The following is a 24,501-nucleotide window of genomic DNA, read 5'->3' as shown; positions in this document are numbered from 1 at the left end:
TTGGAAATTATATATTGATCTTTCCTTCAAGTTCACAGACTCTCTTCTGTGACCTTCAATATATTGCATACATTAAAGTGAAATTTTCATTTCCATCACTATACTACCACTTTTAACATTTACAGTTTTTATGGTTCTCAATTTTTTTTTGAGATATATTATCAAGAACTTCTCTAACTTTCTTCCATTCTATTTTTTTTAGCTCCCTTATTGAAGATTAGATGGCTATAGGTCTGTGGGTTCATTTCTGGGTTTTCAATTCTATTCCATTGGTCCTGAGGTCTGTTCTTGTGCCAGTACCAAGCTGTTTTGATTATGATGGCTTTGTAGTGGAGTTTGAAATTTGGTATTGATATTCCTCCAGCACTGTTCTTTCTGTTAAGGATCGTTTTTGGTATTTGGGGTCTTTTATTGTTCCATATGAATTTTTGGATTGCCTCTTCTATTTCCTTGAAGAATGAGGTTGGAATTTTGATAGATATCGCATTGAATTTGTAGATAGCCTTGGGAAGTATTGCCATTTTCACGATGTTGATCTTTCCAATCCAGGAGCAAGGGAGTTTTTGCCACTTTCTAAGTTCTATTTTGTTTTCCTTTTTCAAGTTTTTAAAGTTTTCATCATAGAGGTCCTTCACTTCTTTGGTTAAGTTAATTCCTAGGTATTTTATTTTTTGTGGGGTTATTACGAATGGAGTTGCTTTCCTAATTTCAGCCACACTTTTTTCATTGTTGGCATACAGAAAAGCCATTGATTTTTGAGGGTTAATTTTATACCCTGCTACTTTGCCAAAGTTTTGAATCACCTTGAGTAATTTGGGAGCGGAGTCTATGGGAATCTTTAAATACAAGATCATGTCATCTGCAAAAAGGGGGAGTTTTATTTCTTCTTTCCCTATTTGGATCCCCTGTATATAAGTGAGCTAAAGACTTAAAGAGAAACTTCTCTGAAGAGGAAAGAAGGATGGTCAATAGACACATGAAGAAATGCTCAGCAACAAGGGTCTCATATCTAAAATATACCTGGAACTCAAAAAATTAAATCCCCCAACAACAAATCTTCAAAGAAAAAAACTGCCCAATAAATAAATGGGCTAAAGACTTAAAGAGACACTTCTCTGAAGAGGAAAGAAGGATGGCCAATAGACACATGAAGAAATGCTCAACCTCCCTAACCATAAAAGAAATGCAGATCAAAACAACATTGAGATACTACCTCACTCCAGTTAGAATGGCTATAATCAAGAACTCTAATAACAATGCATGCTGGAGGGGATGCAGACAGAAGGGAACTTTACTGCATTGTTGGTGGGAGTGTAAACATGTTCAACCACTTTGGAAAGCAGTATGGAGGTTCCTCAATAGACTCCCATAGAGCTCCTCTATGACCCAGGAGTCCCACTTTTGGGCATTTACCCAAATGATCACAAACAAGACCATACTAAAGCTACCAGCTCGACTATGTTTATTGCAGCAGTATTTAAAATAGCTAAGATCTGGAACCAACCCAGATGCCCCTCAGTAGATGAATGGATCAAGAAAATGTGGTATATATACGCAATGAAATTCTATGCCTCCAGCAGAAAGAATGACATTGCCCCATTTGTTAGGAAATGGAAAGACTTGAAAAAAATTATATTAACCAAAGTAAGCCAAGCCCAAAGAAACATCGGTCCCATGGTTTCCCTTATTTGCAATAACTAGTATATGTCTGAATGAAGCAGAAAAGGTCAGATAAGTTGATGTTAGGGGAATGAACCCCAATATAAGTATTTAAATGTTTTTTTTTTCTTAGTGCTAAGTTACTTGGACTAAACTCTGTGCAATCTGGAAAGATGTCTTCCTCATAAATTTTTTTCTTTCTGATAAAAGACCTGCATGGCTAGTAATCTACTACTTGAGTCATACCTCCACTACAGCCTTTTCTGGTTATTTTAGAGATGGTGTTTCATGTACTTTTCTGCAATCCTCTCGATTTCAGCCTCCTGAGTAGCTAGTTACAGGTTTGAGCTACTGGTACTGAGTGAAATGATGTATCGCCTAGTCTTTCTCACTCGTATTTTGAACTTATTTCTAGTCACTGACTTAAAAATCAGAATTTTTATCAGGAAGCTTAATGGATTTTAGGTTTTTTTAAAAAAATATTATGATACCTTGCTGAATAATAACTATCTAGTAGATAACCACTATAAGGACATTAGTACATCAAAATGTGTTACCAAATTTTATTGGCCTAAATTATTATTTTTTTGGGAGGGTCCGGTCTGTGGGGCCTGAACTCTGAGCCTGGGCACTGTCCCTCAGCTCTTCAGCTCAAGGCTAGTGCTCTACCACTTGAGCCACAATGCCACTTCTGGCTTTTTTCTTTTTGCTTATGTGGTGCTGAGGAATTGAACCCAGGGCCTCATGCATGCAAGGCAAGTGATCTAACACTGAGCCACTTTCCCAGCCTCCTGGCCTAAATTATTTTGAACAGTTTTTTTTTAAGTTAAAAAGTTGTATCATCATGTAGTACTTTTAGACATATATGGGTTCTAATACATCTCAACACATATATGTAACATATACTGAATATACCAAAATAATTAGCATTTCCAATAACTTGTCATTTCTTCATGTTCAGAGCCTTCAAGCTTCTCCCTCCTAGTTATTTATAGCTTATTATTATTATTATCATCATCACTATTATCATTATTAATCTTTAAGTAATTGTACAAAGGGACCTCAATTCAACATGGTAATTTATGAATATATCTTGGTCATTGTCACCTATTCCATTGCTCTCTCCCATCTGTCCCAATCCCACTCATATTTGTAACATGTTTCACATTACTGTGATCTATAGCCATCTGCTATACTGTGGAACACTAGCTAGCTGTGTTTTGGTACTTATTATTAAACTCCCTTTTCCCCTTACTCTTCCCAAGCTAATTTCAGATTGACTTTTCATTCCATTTCATTTTAATTTTTTTTTTTGCCATTCATGGGGCTTGAACTCAGAGCCAGGGCACTGTCCCTGAGCTTCTTTTGAACAAGGCTGGCACTCTACCACTTGAGCCACAGTGCTATTTCCAGCTTTTTCTGTTTATGTGGAATGGAACCCACGGCTTTATGCTCGCTAGGCAAGTGCTCTACCACTGAGCCACATTCCCAGTCCCAAGATTGACTTTTTCAACTTCCTCATATGGAAGAAAGCATGAGTATCAGACCTAATATATATGGGCTCACACATGACAGATGTGTAAAGATTACCTTGGAGAAATGGTGGTAGAAACATCTATCACAATATTTAAGAGTAAAAAGTGTAATGAATAGATTCTCAGGTCTTGAGTGAAAATTGATTGCTCAGAATCTAAAGTTATGAATGGTCTTTGTTTCTCTTTTCTCAAGGAAAAATAGAAATGGAAAAGTAGAAGTAGAGAAATTAAAAAAATAGAAAAAGAAAATAGAAAAGCATGTAACCAGACGCTCCTGGGAGGCATGCAGGGCTAGGTGAACTATTACTATTATTTGAATATTAGAATATCTTAGCTAATTTGCTATTCTTTTTTTTTCAGCTCAGAATAAGTTTTTATATACCCAGAGACTCTGAACCTGTTTAACTAAGTGAGTCATGTGGAGACACATGGAACCTTTGGGACAGTGGGTCTTTGAGTCCCTCATGTTGCCAAGAGAGTTCACGTTGACACATGAAAAGAGAAAAACAGCTTCACAATCCTAATCACAAATCATGCATGAATGAACTCTACTGTCAAATTCCCCATGCTAGTTTCTCTTTTTTCTTTTTTGTCCTTTCTCAGCTGTCGGTGGTCTGCTGAGACAGATTTCCCTGGCAGTAGCCCTGTTTATCGCCAATCTATAGAACCTATTTATTTCTCGGCCAAGTGGGGCTGAGATCCATTAGTGTCAGAACCTGTAGCACAAAAGGCCCAGGTAGCCATAAATTAACTACAATCTTCAATAATCTTCTTTTAGAAACTAAGAAAGAAGCAGTGGGTGGCTATGGATTGTCTTGTGACAGTTCCATTACCCAATGACATTAGGCAGTGGATCAAAGGGTGGCAGGTTAACTGCCTTGAAAGTAAATTGTAGCTAAATATGGGTCTCGTTAGGTAGTAATAGGTTTTTAAGGTTTTGCACAGGGAGAAAAAAGAAAGAAAAAGAGAAAAGAAGAAAGAGAAAGAACAATGGCATAGTTCTTCATTACATGTTTCTCACTGTGCAATCTTCTCTTTATCTCTATTCAATTACACTGTGACATAATTTCCTTTCTGAAACTGAATTATAGTATTTTAATAATGGCATTTAATAGTTAAATCCTATCACTACCCCTTCTTCCATATTTTATCCTTCTATTTTAAAATTAGATACATACTTTAAATTTTTTGATCATTTCATTTCTCTCCTAATTAATTTTTTCTTAATTATTTAATCTATTTTAAGTAATTTATGAAGTAACGTGTCTTTCTTCTCTTCACTTAGAGGATCTTGCTCCTCAGTTCTTCAGACATTTATGAAGTCGAAATTGTAAAGCAGGATTTGGGAAAGGCAAACCAGATGAATTATCTCCTGCTCCAACGTTTGCTGATCTGTATGGTAGGAGTAACCTGTAAATATCCTCACAGTCACGTGCAGACTATTTTGTTTATCGTTTTATCTAGCACCCATTCCCAGATTCAAGGAAACTGAAACCTTCTATGTACAGAAACTTTAGTAAAATGTAACTGTGTGAACCCATTTTTCTAGGGCCTTGAGTGGGACTAAGGATCTTAGTCATTTGTTCAGTCCTGAATATGTCTCTGGATAGGCATAGAAATGCCTTCCATACAGATTTAACCATCACAGATAGTTTCCAGTTTCCTTGGCTGAACACCTATCTTTCAGGGTTGAACTCCTGTTTCTCATCATTGCTCAGTTGATGGCATATTTATAACATATGAGATAGACTATTAGTCAGTTGTTTGGTACTATAACAAAATGTCAGGTAAACATTAAATTTATAAGGGAAAATGGTTTTAGCTCATAATTTTAGAGGTTCCAAGATATGGCACTAACTTTGGTTCACTTTTAGTGAGGACTCCCTTGGTTCCATCACACTGTGACAGATATTTGTATTTTTGGTGGAAGAGATTCCAGATATAAACCCAGAAACTTGGGCTTATTTGACAACACACTCTAGATCAGGCTTGTTTTTTTCTTTACTCTACCAGGAAGCACTCTCAATGGACCTACAATCTTCTACTAGGTCTTACCTTATGAAGAGTCCATAATAGCTATATCAGCACTTTATGGACCTCCCCACACTTGAATGTTGTAGAAGGAATACACTTAAGCCATATCCAAATCATCATGTCAATGTAGAATGACCACTGTGCTTGTCTGGGACAGACATTTACATATGACCATTTACATATGACCAAGGATATTCCTGCAGTGACCCCAACACATGGCACACAGGAGAGGCAGAATCCCTTTAAAGGTACCAAGGCAGTGTAAGGCCTCACAGGCCTGTAATGACTGGAAATCTAAGGCTAGATTTCCCAGAGCCCTTCAAAGAGAAAGGGGTGGTGCTACGAATCTTGAAACCTTAGAGTTGGAGAAGTCCTTTAGGGTGAGATATCATTTAAGTCCACTGTTTGGTAAACTGTACGCTGTGGGACAGTCATCCTTCTTATGGATTTATTGTCTCGCAGCCAGACACATCAATTTACATGTTGTCTATGCTCATTTAGTTGGTACAATTCAGTAATGAAGTTTTAACAAAGATGTGCACCCAAAGCCCAAAGTTATTTACTATCTATTCTTTAGGAACAGGCTGCCTTGTCTCACATAGTAAAGTCCAACTGAAGAATGATAGTCTTGGTGAAGTTTTCTAATTTATCTCAACTTGTGAATAAGAATGTACATCTTTGAAGTCATAGTTTTTAACCTTAAAATGAAATATTCATATAAAAATCTCCCCAATTAGATTTCCCCTTCCTCCTCCTCCTCCTCCTCCTCCTTCTTCTTCTCTCCTCCTCTTCCTCCTTATATTTTATTATTTTCATCAGTAGAAGGAGACTGAAATAGAACTTTTATTGTCTTGTAAATAAATCTAGATGGAACTTGAAATTGCATTGAATTTCTTATGTTATATAATTAATAAAATGTTATTATTGTTGATCTTTGAACGTTTCTTTCAACAAATTTATTCTTGTACAGTTTATGCATTAAACTGAAATAAATGATGGACGTTTTAAAAATAAGTAGAAAGTTAAAGCATATTTTTTAACATGAGTTTTTTGAGTAAGACAGTTTTCCTTCTAATTTTATTATAATTAAATGTTTATATACAAAAATCTAACATACTGCATTTTATTTTAAAAAATTTTATTAGTGTGCAATTGTTTTACAAAGGGATATTTAATTTTTGTATTAGCTTGTGTGTATATGCATGTGCGTATGTGTGTATATGTGTGTGTAGGTGTGTATGTATATTTGTGTGTGCTGTAAATAGAGCTAGAACTTAGGGCTTGGGCACAGTCCCTCAGCTGCTTTACTCAAGGCTGGCACTGTACCACTCGAGCTTGTGGTTAATTGGAGATGATAGTATTGTGGACTTTTTTTAAAACCTAGACTGCCTTCAAATTTTAATCTTCAGATCTCAGCCTCCTGAGAAGCTAGTATTATAGACCTGAGTCACTGGCATTCAGCTCCTATTAATTTTTAATCCATAACCTTACAGAAATGACAGCTTTAGCCTAATATCATGGATACTTGTTCATGTTTGGTTGGTGTGAATAGCACAAAAAGAAATGTTTTTGTGACGTACAACTCCTCTTATTTTGTATGGCAACAATTTAATCTGTGAGTTTGTTTCTTGATAGTTTCTTCATACTCTAAAATGGATAGCACAGTTTGAAATAGATCTCATCTAAAAGCCAGGGCCACATTTATTCTCTTATCTGATGAAGTGCAGTTACCTTCCCAAGTACACACAGTTTACTGTGGTAAATGTAAATTTGAACTAGCATCTACATGTTTCTAACATTAATGATTTTAGCCACATCATAATTTCCTGTGACTACTGTAATTCATTACCATAAATTATGTGCCGTAAGACAACATGCGTGTTTTTCAGTCTTATTATTTTAGAGGACAGACATCTGAATTGGTTCTCACTGGGTTAAAATCAGGTCTGCATCCTTTTATGGAGGGTTCAGGAACAGCTAGTTCCTTGCCTATTCAACTTCTAGAGGCTTCTCACCCTTCATAAGAGGATCATCGCTGGCTCCTTCTCACATTGCTGCCTTCCTTTTCCATATCTAAGGAGCCTTGAAAATATGTTGGGCCTACCCAGAAGAATCCATGATGATTATTCCATATGAATATTTTTCACTTAATTATATCTGCAGTTCCTTTTGTCATGCAAGGGAATATACTCACAAGAAACAGTGACTAGAAAGGGGTATCTTTGAGAAGAGTGGTGACAAACATAGCCAGTTTGCAAAACTCACCGTTTTCAATGTTTCTTTTTTAATTTATTTCTCTTTAGTTGTAGCTTAGCAAATGAAACTAGAGAAACAACATATCACACCTCATAGGTACACAGGCATTCAGGCTCCACTGGCTTACCTAGTCTCATATTTCTTGTCTGTAAGATTAGGATAATTACATAAGAATCACACCAGTTTACAGAGAAAATAAAATATTTTAGTGCATGTCAAACACATGGTGGAACACTTCAAAGCTAACTCTGTGTACATGAGTGCCACATTTAAAGGATCTGCTTTTACCTCCAGTTGTGAGTGCATTGTTTCAGGAAAATTAAAGACATTTTTTAAGCAACGATAGAAAATCAGCCTCAATAGGGAGAAGCTCTTTTTGATCCTTTTATAGCATCATGACATTTGTATGAAAAGAATACCCCAGAATGGAAGCACAGAGCTTGGCTTCGAATGCATAGTATGTAAGTTATAACTCAATATTTTCTTCCACTCAGGAAATACATTTTTCACATGTTGTGAGACTAGTCTTATTTTCATAGTCCTCAATTTGTTCTTCATATTAAAAATATTGAGGAAATTTGACATTAATGACTATAAAGCCTCAAGATAAATATGGCACATTGCCACTATTGAAAATCTGTTCTGTGTGCCAGTTAATTAAGTCAATGTGTCAGCTCATTAAACAAAAAGATATCCTAAGATACTTTGAATCTAAATCTTTTTTGTTTCTTGACTTGAGCTGAGCAAAGCAATTGGTATGGTTTGATATTATACTATTTTATAGAATTTGTAGATTATATAGAAAACATTTTAAAATATGTGTAAATATAATAACATCTATGAAATAATATTCATATTTGCCTTATCCACAACCAATATGAGAAAAATGTAGAACAGCACTGAAAATTCATCCTGGATATTTTACTAACTAGGTTTATATAGATTAACTTTGTGAGCTTGGGAAAACTGCATGAGCTAAGTTTTCACTACATTGTGCATATTACATACTGATTAAAGACATTGGAGACTTACAGAATGCTTTTAAATGGCTCTGAAATTATTCTTCTTTGCAAATACTTACAACTGTGAGGCAGAAACTAATTTGAATTACTTTAGAATGTTTTTAAGAACTGAATCACTTTCACTCTAGATAATGCCAGATGTTCTCATTTGAACCTCAGTTTTATTTTTTCACCCACAGTGGATGGTTCTTTTACAGTCTTGAAAAGCTAGGGAAGATTTCTTTGACTTGGTTTGTATAGTCAACGAAGTCATTATCTTATTTTCTATTTTTAATTACCTGAAATACTTTTAGAAGATTCAATTCGAGAATGTAAATATAATGTCCTGTATATAACATTAAAACATTTGCCTTGTTTTCCTTGCTTATTCTATTATTGAAAGATGTAACATAAAAACAAGGTTCAAAAGAACATGATGATGTGTTTTATAAGATATTTCACTAATAGCTTTCTTTCAGTGTTACTTTGATAGCAAGACAATTTCTTGACAAGCAATCAATTTAGTAGAGAAGTTTCTACTTAGAACTGCTGAATAAAAACTTAAAATATAAAGAGTACATGAGCTCAAAAAGAAAAGACAGGGAAACTCAAAGCCAATTCCTATGCTCCCTTGGCACAGGAATTATATGGGTATAGATATAGTGATACTGGGAAACTGTAACACACCTGGATCAGTTCTTTTTTATGTTTTTTTATTGTAAAAATACTGTACAGAGGGGTTACAGTTACATGAGCAAGGTAATGAGTACATTTCCTATCAAGCATTGTTGCTTCCTCCTTTGTTTTTCCCCTACCATCCCTTCCTTCCCACCAGTTGTCTCTATAGTCTATGAGAATGAGTTCATGGACACAATGGGAGAAGTAAAATAGCAAAGATTTATTGAAGGAAAAAGATAAGCAGAGCTCTCACTAGATGGAGGGGTACCAAGGGAGGACATTGTCTGGTGTACAGCTGTTAAGGGGTTAAGAAACTCTCTCCAGGAGAGAACTAAGTGACTCCCAAGGTCATTGGACAACCTATGGGCCATAACAGTCCTCAGACCCAGTGAGAGGCCCCATGTAGCCTGCACAAACTCTTTAGGCATCCTCTAGCCCCTTTGAGTAGCTGTTCCTTCTGGCACACATCTTTAGGGTCCAATGAGGCTTTTGTTCACATGCAAGTCTTCCAGTGTATTGGGCCATGATGTGATGTCCAGAAACCTGCATGAGTTCAAAGGCATAGTGATGTGATAAATATGAGCTTGCAACAGGATTGTTCAAGGCTCTGGTGAGAGATGCACAACTTCTATAGGAAAGGGTTTGTGTGCCTTGCCTTACTTTATTTCCACTCTCAATAGTAATATCTTAGGCATGGGAAGTTGAGGTCTTCTGACACAGCAAGGAGGTATGCCTCTCTGTCCTGTTGTAGGAAGAGGAGCAAAACAGGGCTCCTTGCAAAAGCCTGCCACATTTCTGTGAGGAGAAAGGTACCTAGATACTCCACAGGAAAGAGGAAGAAGTGAGATAGTTTTCTGCTCAACTTTAGCGACCAAAGCTGGAATAAAGTAGGACACTGTGGGATTGAAATCCAAGGCCTCTGTTGCACAAGAGCAGAATTGAATTTTCTCAAATACCTTGGATCTAGAATGACAAGATGATAAATCAGCATGAAAGCTGGCTGGGGAAAATGTCAAATCCTTTTCAAGATCCTGAGATCTTGGTAAAACCATGTGTGAAGTCCCCATGTTCATTCACTAGCGTGTATCGCACAGGCAAGAAAAAATGCACTGCTAAGAGCTTTTTTCATTCTCTCTCATATATAATTTAGAACTGAATACCACAGTAAATAAATAAGTGGTATAATATGGTCAGTAACAAGAATAAATTAAAAGAAATAGAATGAAATAAAAGAATGAATCCATGGAGGTCAAAATAATATGAGACTACAAAATAAGTACTCTTAGAATAATTTACTAGGCAAAATAATGAATAGGAACTATATTAAAAACACAATGATAAAGTAAACAGATAACTTGTAAAGGTTATTTAAGATATGAGGTATAGATTTTTAATTAATATCTCAATAGTTATCTTACATGCTGAATTGGGTATAACTTAGTAAAAAACTAAAGAAGACATCACTCAGCCTACAGTCTAGACAGATGAAAGAAATGAATGAAAGAAATCAAAGAAAGAAGAGATAAGACTGAAAATGTCAAATACTTACAGACATTCCAGGGGGTAGAAGACAAGAGGACATGGGATTAGGCAGTGCACCAGAATAAAATTATTTTTCAGCTTTAATTCCAGAAATATTTATAAACAAGTGTTTATAGTTAACACTAAATAGGATAATAAAAATAAAATGCTTATCGCTTAGGTGGCAAGTAGAAAAGTCACATATGTATGTATGTATATTAGTATGCATTTATCTAATACTGCTGCTTTCTGATTATAATATGGGAGAAGTCTTCATTTGGAACAACTTGTCTTTACTACCTGATCCTTGTTAATCTTTTAAGCAAAAAGAGAATCTCAGGTCTATGGATTCCAAAGGGTTACTGTCTACTGGTCGAACTTAATAAAACTGTCATTTTCTTTGTTAATATTTTATCCTGGCTATGAAACATACACTAAAAATCAAATTTTCCCTTAACATCTACTATTGGGGTTAAAAAACTTAATTGTTATTGACTGTCATGGGGTAAATTGTGTTAGTCATCTTTCCATGCTATAAGAAACACTGAGATTCATGAATTTAAAAAGGGAGAAAGTTTATCTGAGAGGGTCTAACAGTGGTTGGTTGGTCCAGTAGCAATACATCATTATAGGACCATAAGAAGAAGTCTGCTTACCTAGGGCAGTGAAGAAGCAGAGAAAGGAGTTACTTGGGTCCCCACATCCCTTCCATAGACCTCTCACCAATGTCTTGACCACCTCTTACCAACTCCTCAACTTCAAGACTTAACCATTTCCCAATAGCACTACAATCTGGCAATAAAATCTTTAGCCCTTGGGGTTGGAGATATCCAAAATCCGAACTATAGCAATGTACATATACTTCTTCAATTATAGATCTTGGCCATGCATGTTTATTCAGACTTGATGACACTGAATTTCTGGTGGATGAGAATGCCTCCATTCTTTGTGGATTCTGCCCCAGTTTCCACCACAACTGGTTTATATAATTTTGTTCTGCCCTTGATGCTTCTGTTTTCTTTGGTTTTATATATTTGGTTCCTTTGGTTTTTTTCCTTTTGGTTTTCCTAATTCTTTATACTCTCTTTTGCTCTTCCTGGAGTTAATCACAAGGTGGAGTTTAAATGATGAATGTGATTATTAGACATAATTACAGAGTTCTATATTTTGTATTCTGCTTTTGGAAATTTGATGACGACTACATTTTTAGCTCAGTGTAAAATATTGTGTGAAATAGCTTAGCTTATTTTTCTTCTGCAAAAATAGTAGCAGAAAGAAAAGTTCCTCCTCCTATGGAAGCAAAAATATATTTTGTTTAAAAAGGAAAAAAAATTGCCTGGCTCATTTTCCCCATTTGTTTACTTTTCTGTGCCATTTCTTTTACAGAGCTAATGTTCCTCAAACTAAGAGTTTTAAATATAGCTCTTTAAAATGCATGCAATTTTAATTGTAGAAAGATTTTTAAAGAACAAAAAATGGTGTTCTTAAAATCTTTGAAGAAAAAATTTAGAATCCTGAGATAATCTCTCAGTAAAAATATTCAGAGGAATTTTTCTTCGTACAGTAAAAATGAATATTTTCTGGTGTTGGCAAGGAGTATAAAATGACCATGAAGTTATTGTGCTTGTGTTTGTGATCTGACTAATCACACTAGCAGGGGAGGATATTCCATTGTTTTAATTTCTTTGGTATGAATGTCAGCTACTTCTCTCAAATGGAAGCATTTCATTCTGAGGCAGAAGTTTTATTTATGTGAGAATATACAAGGGCATTTTTGTTTTTGAAGGACATTTTTCAAATATATTTTCTCTCTAAAAGTCATGAAATGATCATATTTGTTCTGAAAACTCAAAAGTGTTTCCAAAATCTTTTCCACAAGGGCACTATATCACAAAATGCCATTCTTTGTGCTAAGGAGAATGGCTTTCTTTTGTATCATTAGCATTGGTACATTATGTCTTTTACTCTCTCAATTTGGGAAGCATGTATGGCCCCCAACAATTCCACACAGGACACCCCTGCCCTTGTGTCTCTAGATGATCCAGCTGAATGAAAGTTATTATTATTATGCATCCTAAGGCTGGCTTTCAGTCAAACTGTCCTTCTGAAATTAGATATAGATTGACGCTGTAGTCTTTGTGGCATGAAATAGCTCATTTCAAGGTCTGCAAATCTTCTTTTTCAACTCTTCTTACTGAAGAATAGCAACAAAGCATAACTTTTTAACATAGCTTGGCTCTGTTTTCTGTTATTATTCTGCTTACGATAAAAAGGTTTGAAGCTAAATTTAAACACAATTCAATGTTACATTGTCAAAACCAGGAGACTCTTAGATGACAGTTTTTATACTTGCTTTTTGGTTGTGCTGTCTGATGCAGATGCATTCAGGTCAGTTTATAGTCAAAGGTATATTAGAACACATTTGCTTGCAAAAGACATAGAGTTTGCATACACTGTCATTTCACTATCAAATAGTGACCATGGAATGTCATTTCAGGTGGTGTAACCACAGTCATAGCCACACTGCTTTATGATTCATTTCTAATTTGTTTTTTGTTTGAGACACAATCTTACTAATGTACCTCAGGATAGCCTTGAACTCATGATCCTCTTATGTCTGCTACCCAAGTTTTGGGATCCTAGTCACATGTCACCATGATTATCTTGGTTAACTATGTATAACTCTGAAACAATAGGGACAATGAAGTTTGGAAGGGAAAGTTTGCGAGTGGAATGATGTAAAAATAGGTATTAATATAGAAGCATCTTTTTGTTCTTATTAATTACTACTTTGGACCAAGAAAGAAAATCCCCAATGTCTGTGGTGAAATAAATTTTGAATCATAGAATTGAATTCTGAGTAATGCAGATTAATCAATAAGAAATGTTTTTAGATCTTGTTGATCTCAGGCTTCCCTCTAATAAGGTTGCACTTGATTTATTTTTCTAAACACTGATCATACACAATTAGTAAGTTAATCAATATGAGACTTGGAGTAAGTCTCATTAAAGCTGCCCAGTATTTCTTGAAGCAGACATAGTGAGCCACATGAAAACAGTATCAGGTATGGGGATGGGAATTGCTAATGCTCAGCTGAATTATTTAACAGATGAGAAACAGACCCAGGTCAATGGACTGAAATTAATAAAATGAAAATTACACTATCCAAGAATGTTCACTGTCCTAATTTCTCAAAATCAAATCCAATTTCTTTTCTAGGTGCTTGAAATTCATGGATATAAGTTTGATTTAAATTGAGTTCTATTGTCCATGATTCTTTTGTATTCTGAATGCAACATATTATTGTTTATTAATTACTTCCAATGAATTAACTCAGGAATCATATGGGGAGTGTCTGCAACTTCTCACTTTTGCCATGAACCTAATTGCTACTCTAAAAATTAATCAAGTAAAATTAATTCAAGGATATCTTCAAACATTTATTACAAATAAGCAAATGAGAAGAATAGGTTATGGTAATACTTTGATAGGAAAATTGTTTTAAAAATTAGGAGTGGCCAGGTGTGTTAATATACATGTATATTTCCAGCCATAAGTCAGTAAGGGAGGAGGATTGAAAGTTGGAGGCCAGAGTTCCGGGAAGATGGCAGAGGAGAAGCTGGAATCTGAACAAGCTCTCGCATAGAAAGCAGTTTTAGAGTTCCAGTGAACAGTCCTAAGCCAGAGAATCACACCAAGTGTGCCATCACAGGACAGAGAGTTAGACAAGAGAGGGGAAGCCAAGACAAGGAGATACATCTGAGCGCCTGCCAGCAGCCGCTGCGGCGGCAGGGTTGCAGCGGAGAATGCAGCCGGGGCCATACCTGAGCGCTCACACAGAGAGTCCGGAACAAAGGAGCTAGGATTCTACTCAACACCAACAAGAACCGACAAGGAGCGGACATCTTCATCCTGCAGTTTGCAGACCAGAGACGACCCAGGATCCAAGACTCGGCGTGAGTACAAGCCCGACATCCTCACTCCTTCTCAGGGAGCAGAGGAGGGAAGGCCATCCCTCCCCCCCAGCACCGGTGATCTCCATCTTGGATACCGACAAAGCTCGGAGGAGCTGCCAGCTCCAACTCAGGCCTTGGAATAAAATGAGTCATTTAGCAGGTCACAAGAACTTAACGGCGAAGTGACCTGCCAGACTCAGCTCCATCTAGGGAAAAGTCACCCAGCTCAGGCGCCAGCCATTGGAGTGGCCTTCCTCACTGGGTAACCAGAGCCAGAGGCTGCCCCTCCCTCTAGCAGCCTCCACAATCAATTGAAAAACAGAAACCCTGAGAATGGCTCCAGGCTGGGCTCTGTGAGTTTTTCACAAAATAGTCCCAGGGAAAAGCTACTGTTTGTTGAAAGGCCTCAACTCTACCAGAACCTAGCCTCATCACCCCTCTTTTGTGATTCTCAAAGCAGATCACCCTCCCATTAAACTAACCTGGGAGGGGGATCTCAAAATCTTGGATAAAGCAGAGCATTTTTCTGCCTGTTTGAACAAACTGACTTAAGAAAACAATGAACCCACAGGACCTCAAGCTGACCAGAGACTCCAACAAGAGGCTGGTTACAGACAAAAGGGCGATACAGGATTCTTCCCACCCCCTCCCAAAAAATTAAAAAAAAAAAAAAAGAACTTTTTTTTTCTTCTTCTTTTCTTTTCTTTTTTTTTTTTTTTGGTACCTTATATATATATATAACTTTTTTTTTCCTTTTCTAAAACTTTTATTAATCTTTAATTTTTGCCTTTTTTGAAAAAATAATTGTTTTCCAGTAACTTTTTTTTCCCTCTTATAATTTTTATTTTAGGAATACGTGAATGTGCATTTTCCTTTCTTTTCTTGTCTTCTTTCTCTTTTTCTTTCTTTCTTAATTAACTTTTTGTTTTTTGTCTAGCGCTACTGAAATTCTGATCTTTTTTTTTCTCCCTTTCTTAACCTTTTCACCTTTTCCTCTCTTCTGTTCTTCTGTATGTGACTTAACTCTTGTCCTGCACATCCTCAGATAAACCCATAGTTAACTAATAGACCCTATTCCCCATTGTGTACACACTTAATCCACAAATTTATTACTCAATCCAAAACCTCTGAGACTTAAATTCCTTAATAGCAGTACTACCTCTTTATACCTATATAATATTTTAAGCATTTTTAAAAGTTTTTCACATCTCCTCTATCTCCCTCCTGTTTTCTCAATATATTCACATTCCTCTCTAAATAGATGGTCTTTCAATCTCCATAACTATATTAATTTTTACGTTTCTATTTTTTTCTGGTCTCTTTTCATTTCCCTTTCCCTTTCTTATTTTTCTCTCTCTCTCTACTTGCATCCTACCCAACCTATTTCCTGCATTGAGATTAGGAAATTAGTTAACTCTCCCTGTGCCTCCCCACACCAATCTATTCCTATTTTTTACCCACATCTCTCCCTAACCCTAAAAATTTCTGGTTTTCCAAATTCTTCTCTGCAGTTCAAAGCCCATTAACATATAGTTGTTTGATGTTGAATAGATGTATCTGTTGAACTAGATTGTATCTGTAGACTATTGACTATATAAATGCAAACGTTGGTTGATGGTTGCCTTAAGATAGTGTTCTAGCACAAAACTGGTGCTATTTTCAACTCAAATGGGCAGAGTAAGCTGGAAAAACACAAGAAAAATGGCAAAACCGGGTATCTCAATTCCCAATCTTGATAATCAGGGGTCATATCAGATAATGAACAATCCAGAGGAGAGTTCCCAAATAGCTCTACAAACACTGCTGGCAAACATGATAAATGAGAAGTTTGACAACTTACAAAGGACTCTGTATGAGCGTGATAGGGAGAGAGAGGAGGCATCCCAAAAGTTTATACAGGAATATCATAAGTGTGTGGAAGCTACTCAAAAACTGATACAGGATTTGCGTGAACAACTTGAGAATACTCAAAGAGAAAGGGAGGAATGGCATGAGCAGGCAGAGAACACTCAAAGAGAACTGCAGGAGTCCCACGAACGGGAAGAAAGAGAACTGCAGGAATCCCACAGACAGGAGGAAGCTAATCAAAGAGTAATTCAGGAATTGAGAGACCAGGTAGAGAATACACAAAGATCACTAAAGGCATTCATGGAATCCATTAACAAAGAGCTGAAGGAAGTCAGGGAGACCACAAAGGGAATGCTGAATGGAACCCAACAGAAGGAATGGGAGTCCAAGGAAACCATAACCAATCAACTAAGTGATTTGAGAACAAACACTGAACACCAAATTAAGGAAGTAAAGAAATTCATACAAGACCTAAAACAGAGCTTCAACAAAGAACTTGAAGCCATCAAAGCTGACCAATTAGAAGGAAAAGAGATAAAAAACAAAGTAGAGAGTCTTGACAGCAGGTTAGACCATGCAGAAGATCGAATCTCAGGGATTGAAGACAGCCTAGATATTATAGAGAAAAAACATACAACCATCCAAGACAAGTCCAAGAAATATGATAGGTCTATCCAACACCTGGAAGACACCATCAGAAGGCCCAATCTAAGGATAATGGGTGTAGAGGAGCACCTAGAAACAGAAGTTAATGGTCTAGGAAATTTGTTTAACAGGATCCTAGCAGAGAACTTCCCAAACATACAAAAAGATAGGCCTATTCAGATACAAGAAGCTTTTAGAACCCCAAATAGACCAGACCAGAATAGGACATCCCACCATCACATTAAAATCCACACAGGATCAACCCAGACCAAGGAAAAGATCCTTAAAGCTGTCAAGGAGAAAAGGGTAATCACCTATGAAGGGAAACCAATTAGAATTACCTCAGATTTCTCAGCAGAGACAATCAAAGCAAGAAGAGCCTGGAATGACCTATGCCATGCCCTAAAAACAAAGAACTATCAACCAAGAAAGTTTCTTAAAGATGTCCTTCACATACAAAACCAACAAGACTGCAACAAAGGCCAAGAAACTGCACCCAAACTGAGAATCCAAGAACCATTGGAAGAACACAGTTTTTGCAGCACCCAAGAAGGTGGATAACATGGCAGGAACTTCCAAATACCTCTCAGTCCTATCTCTTAACGTTAAAAGACTGAACTTTCCAATTAAGCAACATAGACTGTCTAGTTGTATTAAAAAACAAGACCCTTCTATCTGCTGCCTGCTGGAGTCACATCTTGCCTGTAAAAACAAACACATTTTCAATGTTAAAGGCTGGAACAAAATCTACCAAGCAAACGGCCCCCATAAACAGGCGGGAGTTGCAATCCTAATATCAGATAAAATAGACTTCAAATTAAAATTCATGAGAAGAGATAAAGAAGGTCGCTACATACTAATTAAAGGATTTCTCCTTCAGGTGGATATTACAATTCTAAATATCTATTCGCCAAATAATGGAGCACCCAAATTTATCAAAGAAACACTACTTTCCCTCAAATCCCATATAGATCCAAAGACATTAATTGTTGGGGATTTTAACACACCACTCTCCCCACTAGATAGATCAACTCGGAAAAAACTCAACAGAGAAACCGCAGATCTAAACAGCTGCATAGATCAACTAGACTTAACAGACATCTACCAAACATTTCACCCAGCAGCATCAGAATACACGTTTTTCTCAGCAGCACATGGAACGTTTCCTAAAATAGACCACATTTTAGGCCACAAAGCAAACTTGTCTAAATTCAGAAACATTGAAGTTATACCTTGCATTCTCTCTGACCACAAGGGAATAAAATTACAACTCAACACCAAAAGCCACCAAAGAAAGTCCGGTATCACATGGAGGCTGAACAACACACTGCTGAATCAAGAGTGGGTCATGGAAGAGATTAGAAAGGAAATTCAAATGTTCATGCTATTCAACAAAAATGAACACACAAATTACCAGCTCCTCTGGGACACAGCAAAGGCAGTACTCAGAGGCAAGTTTATAGCTCTGACTCCTACATCAACAAATTGGAGAGATCTTAAACTAGCAATTTAATGACACATCTAAACATCCTTGAAAAAGAACAGCAAGATAAACCCCAATCCAGTAGATGGAAAGAAATAATCAAAATTAAATCAGAACTAAATGAATTAGAATCCAAAAAAACTATAGAAAGAATCAACAAAACAAAGAGTTGGTTCTTCGAAAAACTTAACAAAATTGACAGACCCTTAGCAAATCTCATCAGAAAAAGAAGAGAACACACCCAAATTAATAAACTCAGAGATGAGAATGGAAACATCACCACGGAAACAACCAAGATTCAGAACATTATAAGGGAATACTTCTCAAAACTTTATGCTAATAAGTTTGAGAACTTGACAGAAATGGACCTTTTCCTAGCAAATATTGACATGCCAAAACTAAACCAAGTTGAATTAAACCATCTTAACAGGCCCATATCAAGCATTGAAATAGAAACAGCAATAAGAGACCTTCCAGCTAAGAAAAGTCTAGGACCAGATGGTTTTACAGCGGAATTTTACAAGGCCTTTAAAACAGAGCTCACGCCAATACTCCTCCAACTCTTCAATGAAATTGAAAGAGAAAGCTCACTACCAAACACATTCTATGAAGCCATCATAACCCTCATCCCAAAACCAGGCAGGGACTCATGAAAGAAAGAAAACTATAGACCCATTTTTTTGATAAACATTGATGCAAAACTTCTCAACAAAATTTTGGCCAATTGACTTCAACAATTCATCCAAAAAATCATACACCATGATCAAACAGGATTCATTTCAGGGATGCAAAGCTGGTTCAATATACGCAAATCAATTAATATTATTCATCACATCAACAGGAACAAGAGTAAGAACCACATGGTTATTTCAATAGATGCAGAAAAAGCGTTCGGCAAGATCCAACACCCCTTTATGATGAAGGTTTTGGAAAAATTAGGAATCCATGGAACATTCCTCAATACAATAAAGGCTGTATATGACAAACCTATAGCCAGCATTATACTCAATGGTGAAAAACTAAAGCCATTTCCTCTTAACTCAGGAACAAGACAAGGATGCCCACTCTCTCCACTTCTCTTCAATCTAGTACTAGAATGCCTAGCTACAGCAATAAGACAAGATGCAGACATAAAGGGGATCCAAATAGGGAAAAAAGAAATAAAACTCTCCCTCTTTGCAGATGACATGATCTTGTATTTAAAGAATCCCATAGACTCCACTCCCAAATTACTCAAGCTGATTCAAAACTTTGGCAAAGTAGCAGGTTATAAAATTAACCCCCCCAAATCAATGGCTTTTCTTTATGCCAAATGAGAATAGTGTGGCTGAAATTAGGAAAGCAACTCCATTTGTAATAGCCCCACAAAAAAGAAAATACCTAGGAATTAACTTAACCAAAGAAGTGAAGGACCTCTATGATGAAAACTTTAAAATCTTGAAAAAGGAAATCAACACAGAACTTAAAAAAAGGCAAAACCTCCCATGCTCCTGGATTGGAAAGATTTACATCGTGAAAATGGCAATTCTTCCCAAGGCTATCTACAAATTCAACGCAATACCTATTAAAATTCCAACCTCATTCTTCAAGGAAATAGAAGAGGCAATCCAAAAATTCATATGGAACAATAAAAGACCCCGAATAACAAAATTGCTCCTCAATGGAAAGAACACTGCTGGAGGAATATCAATACCAAATTTCAAACTCTGCTATAAAGCCATAGTTATCAAAACAGCTTGGTACTGGCACAAGAATAGACCTCAGGACCAATGGAATAGAATTGAAAACCCAGAAATGAACCTACAGACCTATAGCCATTTAATCTTTGATAAGGGAGCTAAAATAATAGAATGGAAGAAAGATAGCCTCTTCAGTAAATGGTGCTGGCAAAATTGGTTAACTACTTGTAGAAAACTAAAGCTAGATCCTTATATATCACCCTGCACCAGAATTAACTCCAAATGGATCAAAGACCTCGGAGTCAAAGCAGACCCTCTGAAAACATTGCAGGATGGAATAGGAGAAACCCTAGGTCTCCTTGGCGCAGGCCGAAATTTTCTGAATAGAGACCCGGAAACACAACAAATCAAAGAAAGGTTGGACAAATGGGATTGCATGAAGTTGCAGAGCTTCTGCATGGCAAAGGACATAGCTAGCAAGATCAATAGAAAGCCCACGGATTAGGAGAAGATCTTCCCTAGCCATGCAACGGACAAGGGTCTCATATCTAAAATATACTTGGAACTCAAAAAATTAAACCCCCCAACAACAAATCCTCAAAGAAACAACTGCCCAATAAATATGTGGGCGAAAGACTTAAAGAGAAACTTCTCTGAAGAAGAAAGAAGGATGGCCAATAGACACATGAAGAAATGTTCAACATCCCTAGCCATAAAAGAAATGCAAATCAAAACAACATTGAGATATCACCTCACTCCAGTTAGAACGGCAAAAATCAAGAACTCTAACAACAACAGATGCTGGAGGGGATGTGGACAGAAAGGAACCTTCCTTCATTGTTGGTGGGAATGTAAACTTGTTCAACCACTTTGGAAAGCAGTATGGAGGTTCCTCAAAAGACTTCACATAGAACTCCCCTATGCCCCAGCAATTCCACTTTTGGGCATTTACCCAAATGTTTACAAACAAGACCACACTAAAGCTACCAGCACAACTATGTTTATTGCAGCATTATTTACCATAGCTAAGATATGGAACCAACCCAGATGCCCCTCAGTAGATGAATGGATCAAGAAAATGTGGTATACATACTAAATGGAATTCTATGCCTCCATCAGAAAGAATGACATTGCCCCATTTGTTAGGAAATGGAAAAACTTGGAAAAAATTATATTAAGTGAAGTAAGCCAGGCCCAAAGAAACATAGGTCCCATGGTTTCCCTTATTTGTAGTATCTAGTATATGTATGAGTCAAGCGGAAAAGGTCAGATAATATGATGTCAGGAAAATGAACCCTTAGATATGTATTTTATTGTTTTTTTCTTTCATGCATGTGTTTCTAACGCATTTATAAGATTATCTCTTTGTTGCTTTGTATGTCCCTCCCCCACAGTATAACCCCTGCTTTCACTATATTTGATGTCAGTATAACTTGTGGAGGAGATTTGGGAAAAACAAGTCGTTTAAGGATACAGGTGGACCTGTTGCAACAATGAGAAGTACAAGTTGTCATGTCCAAAACGAGCTTTACAACGTCGGTGGGGGGGGGGAAGGTGGGGGAAGGAGAAGGATTGGGATTGGGGGTGAGAGGGGAGGCTGGGAAGGGATGTGAAGGGTAAACAAAGGAGGAGGCTGCAATGCTTGGTAAGAAATGTACGCATTATCCTTCCCATGTAATTGTACCTCCTCTGTACAGTATGTTCACAACTAAAATAAAATAAAATTAAAAAAAAAAGAAAGTTGGAAGCCAGCAGGGCCACATATGAGCATTCTGTCACAAACAAACAAATGAATTATTAGAAAATTTCACATGAAACTATGGGAGTTAAGAATTTTATAGGGCTAAAGCTGATTAGTTTAGGGCAACAGTTCTAGAAGCCTACAGCCTGAAATCAAGGAATGGTCAGGCTGAGCTACCTCTTAACTTTGTTGGTAAGAAGCTTGAGCCATTTTCTAGACTCTGGTGAATTTCAGCAGTTCTTGGTATTTCTTGGCTTTTAGATGAAACTGTTCAGGTCCTGCCTTGTGACTACATAGCACTTTTGCTGTGTTTGTCTGAAATGTCTTCTTCCCATAAACTGGCCAGTGATCATGAATTAGAATCTTCCTTAGGGACAGTGTCTTAATTTAATCATATTTGCAAAAAATTCTACTTCTAAATAATAAGACCACACTAACAGGGAGTTAGGACTTCAGTGTGTGTGTGTGTGTGTGTGTGTGTGTGTGTGTGTGTGTGTGTGTGTGTGTGTGTGTGTGTGTGTGTGTGTGTGTGTGTGTGTGTGTGTGCAGAATTCAACCTGTAGCAATAATTAAAATTTTTTAGATAATATTATTTATTTTTATTGAAAATATAGATTAAAACAATATAGAATGACTGGCATGTATTTGCCAAAATATTCTTCATGATTTGAATTGAAATCACAAAGTGCAATTTCTAATATAATTTTATTGCTATTATTACAATGTACAGAGGGGTTATCATTCTACATGTCAGGTAATGAGTACAATTGTTTTTGGACAATGTCACCCCTTCTTTTGCTTTCCTGCAGCTTCCCCCTCTCATCCCTGCCCACAAGTTGCCTATTTTATTTTTTACATATGGTGTATGTAAAAATGTATGACTACATTTTTTCACCCTTCCTCCCTCCATTTCTGTGTCCTCTCCCCACCCCCCTTCCCTTGGTAAAAAAGTAAAAAAGCCCAGAAGCAAAAGCAAACAATAACATCATAAAATCAGCAATAGCAAACATGTTCTGTTTCCTGAAATTCATTTTGATCAATAGTATTTTAAATGGCGAGAGGAGTTACACCTTTGGATTTCTCCCATAAGGGAGTTTGGGTATGAATACCAAGAGTCCTGTATAAGTTATCATTTCCAGGGTATTTTAGATGTAGCTTCCACATATGACAGAAAACATGTGCTGTTTGTCTCTCTGCACTTGGCTTACCTCACCACATAATTTGGTCTAGGTTCCACCCATTTCCCTGCAAATAACATAATATTATTATTTTAGATTGATGAGTAAAATTCCATTGTGTATATGTCACACATTTTTCAATCCACTCAGCTATTATAGGGTATCGGGGCTATTTCCAGAACTTGGCTATTGCATGTAGTGCAGCAATGAACATGAATGTGCAAGTGTCTTTACCATGTTCTGACTTGTAATGATCTGGGTAGATGCTCATGTCTGGGTCTTAGGGAAGTTATATGATTATATTTTGGGGGAACCTCCAAATGTATTAATTTACATTCCCATAAACAGTGCAATAGGATTCCTTTTCCTCTAACTCCCCATCAGCACTTCCTGATGTTAGCCAATTTAACTGGGATGAAATGGAATCTCAATGTTATTTTGATTTACATTTTCTCTATGGCCAAGAATGTTGAGCGCTTCCCACTGAGAAGTCTCTCTTTAGCTCCTTTGCCCATTTATTGATTGGTTTATTAGTATGGGGAGTTAATTTCTTAAGCTACTTGAATATAAAAATGTATTTTTAAAACATATTCTTCACATCAAATAATTATTCCACTTACAGATATCATCCAAATAGGTTTGAAGACCATGGAGCATTTTACCAAATAAGAATATGTCTGACATAATTTCTAAGATTAGTAGGATTTGTTCAGGCAGAAAAGAGTTTATTGGGGAGAGAGCAAACTGCTGGCCACACAGGTGGAGGTGCATGGAGACAGAGGGGAAGGAAGAAGAGAGAAAGAGAGAAAGAGATTAGTAGCCTTTTAACAGCAGTATTTAACATTAGAATCAAATAATTGCTCTAAGGAGAAAGGGAACTTACAACATCTCATCGAAACTTATATAAAATTTGCATCAACTTATTGAAAATCCAAGTTGACATATATATATATATATATATATAGATAGATAGATAGATAGATAGATATAGATATACTGTAATATACATATATATATAGTGCTATATGTAGTATAAGTTTCTCTATGCCTATAATACAACCCAAATAAGAAGTTCATTCTAGTAATAGTATTGTTCCAACAATTTTTATCCTCAATATTGTGGATTAAACTCAAAGCCTCAGGCATACTAGGCAAATATTCTACTACAGATTCCATCTTACCTCAGAAGCCAAACTATGAGGATGCCGGCCCAGAATTTGAATAAGCTCACCATTACTTTAACTGTTTAACCTTGGGAAATGTATCACTCTATTCCCCATTCCTAA

The sequence above is a fragment of the Dipodomys merriami genome, unplaced genomic scaffold (genome assembly GCF_024711535.1).
Source record: "Dipodomys merriami isolate MVZ:Mamm:240054 unplaced genomic scaffold, mDipMer1.0.p SCAF_4, whole genome shotgun sequence".
NCBI lineage: Eukaryota > Metazoa > Chordata > Mammalia > Rodentia > Heteromyidae > Dipodomys > Dipodomys merriami.
This window is presented reverse-complemented; position numbering follows the sequence as displayed.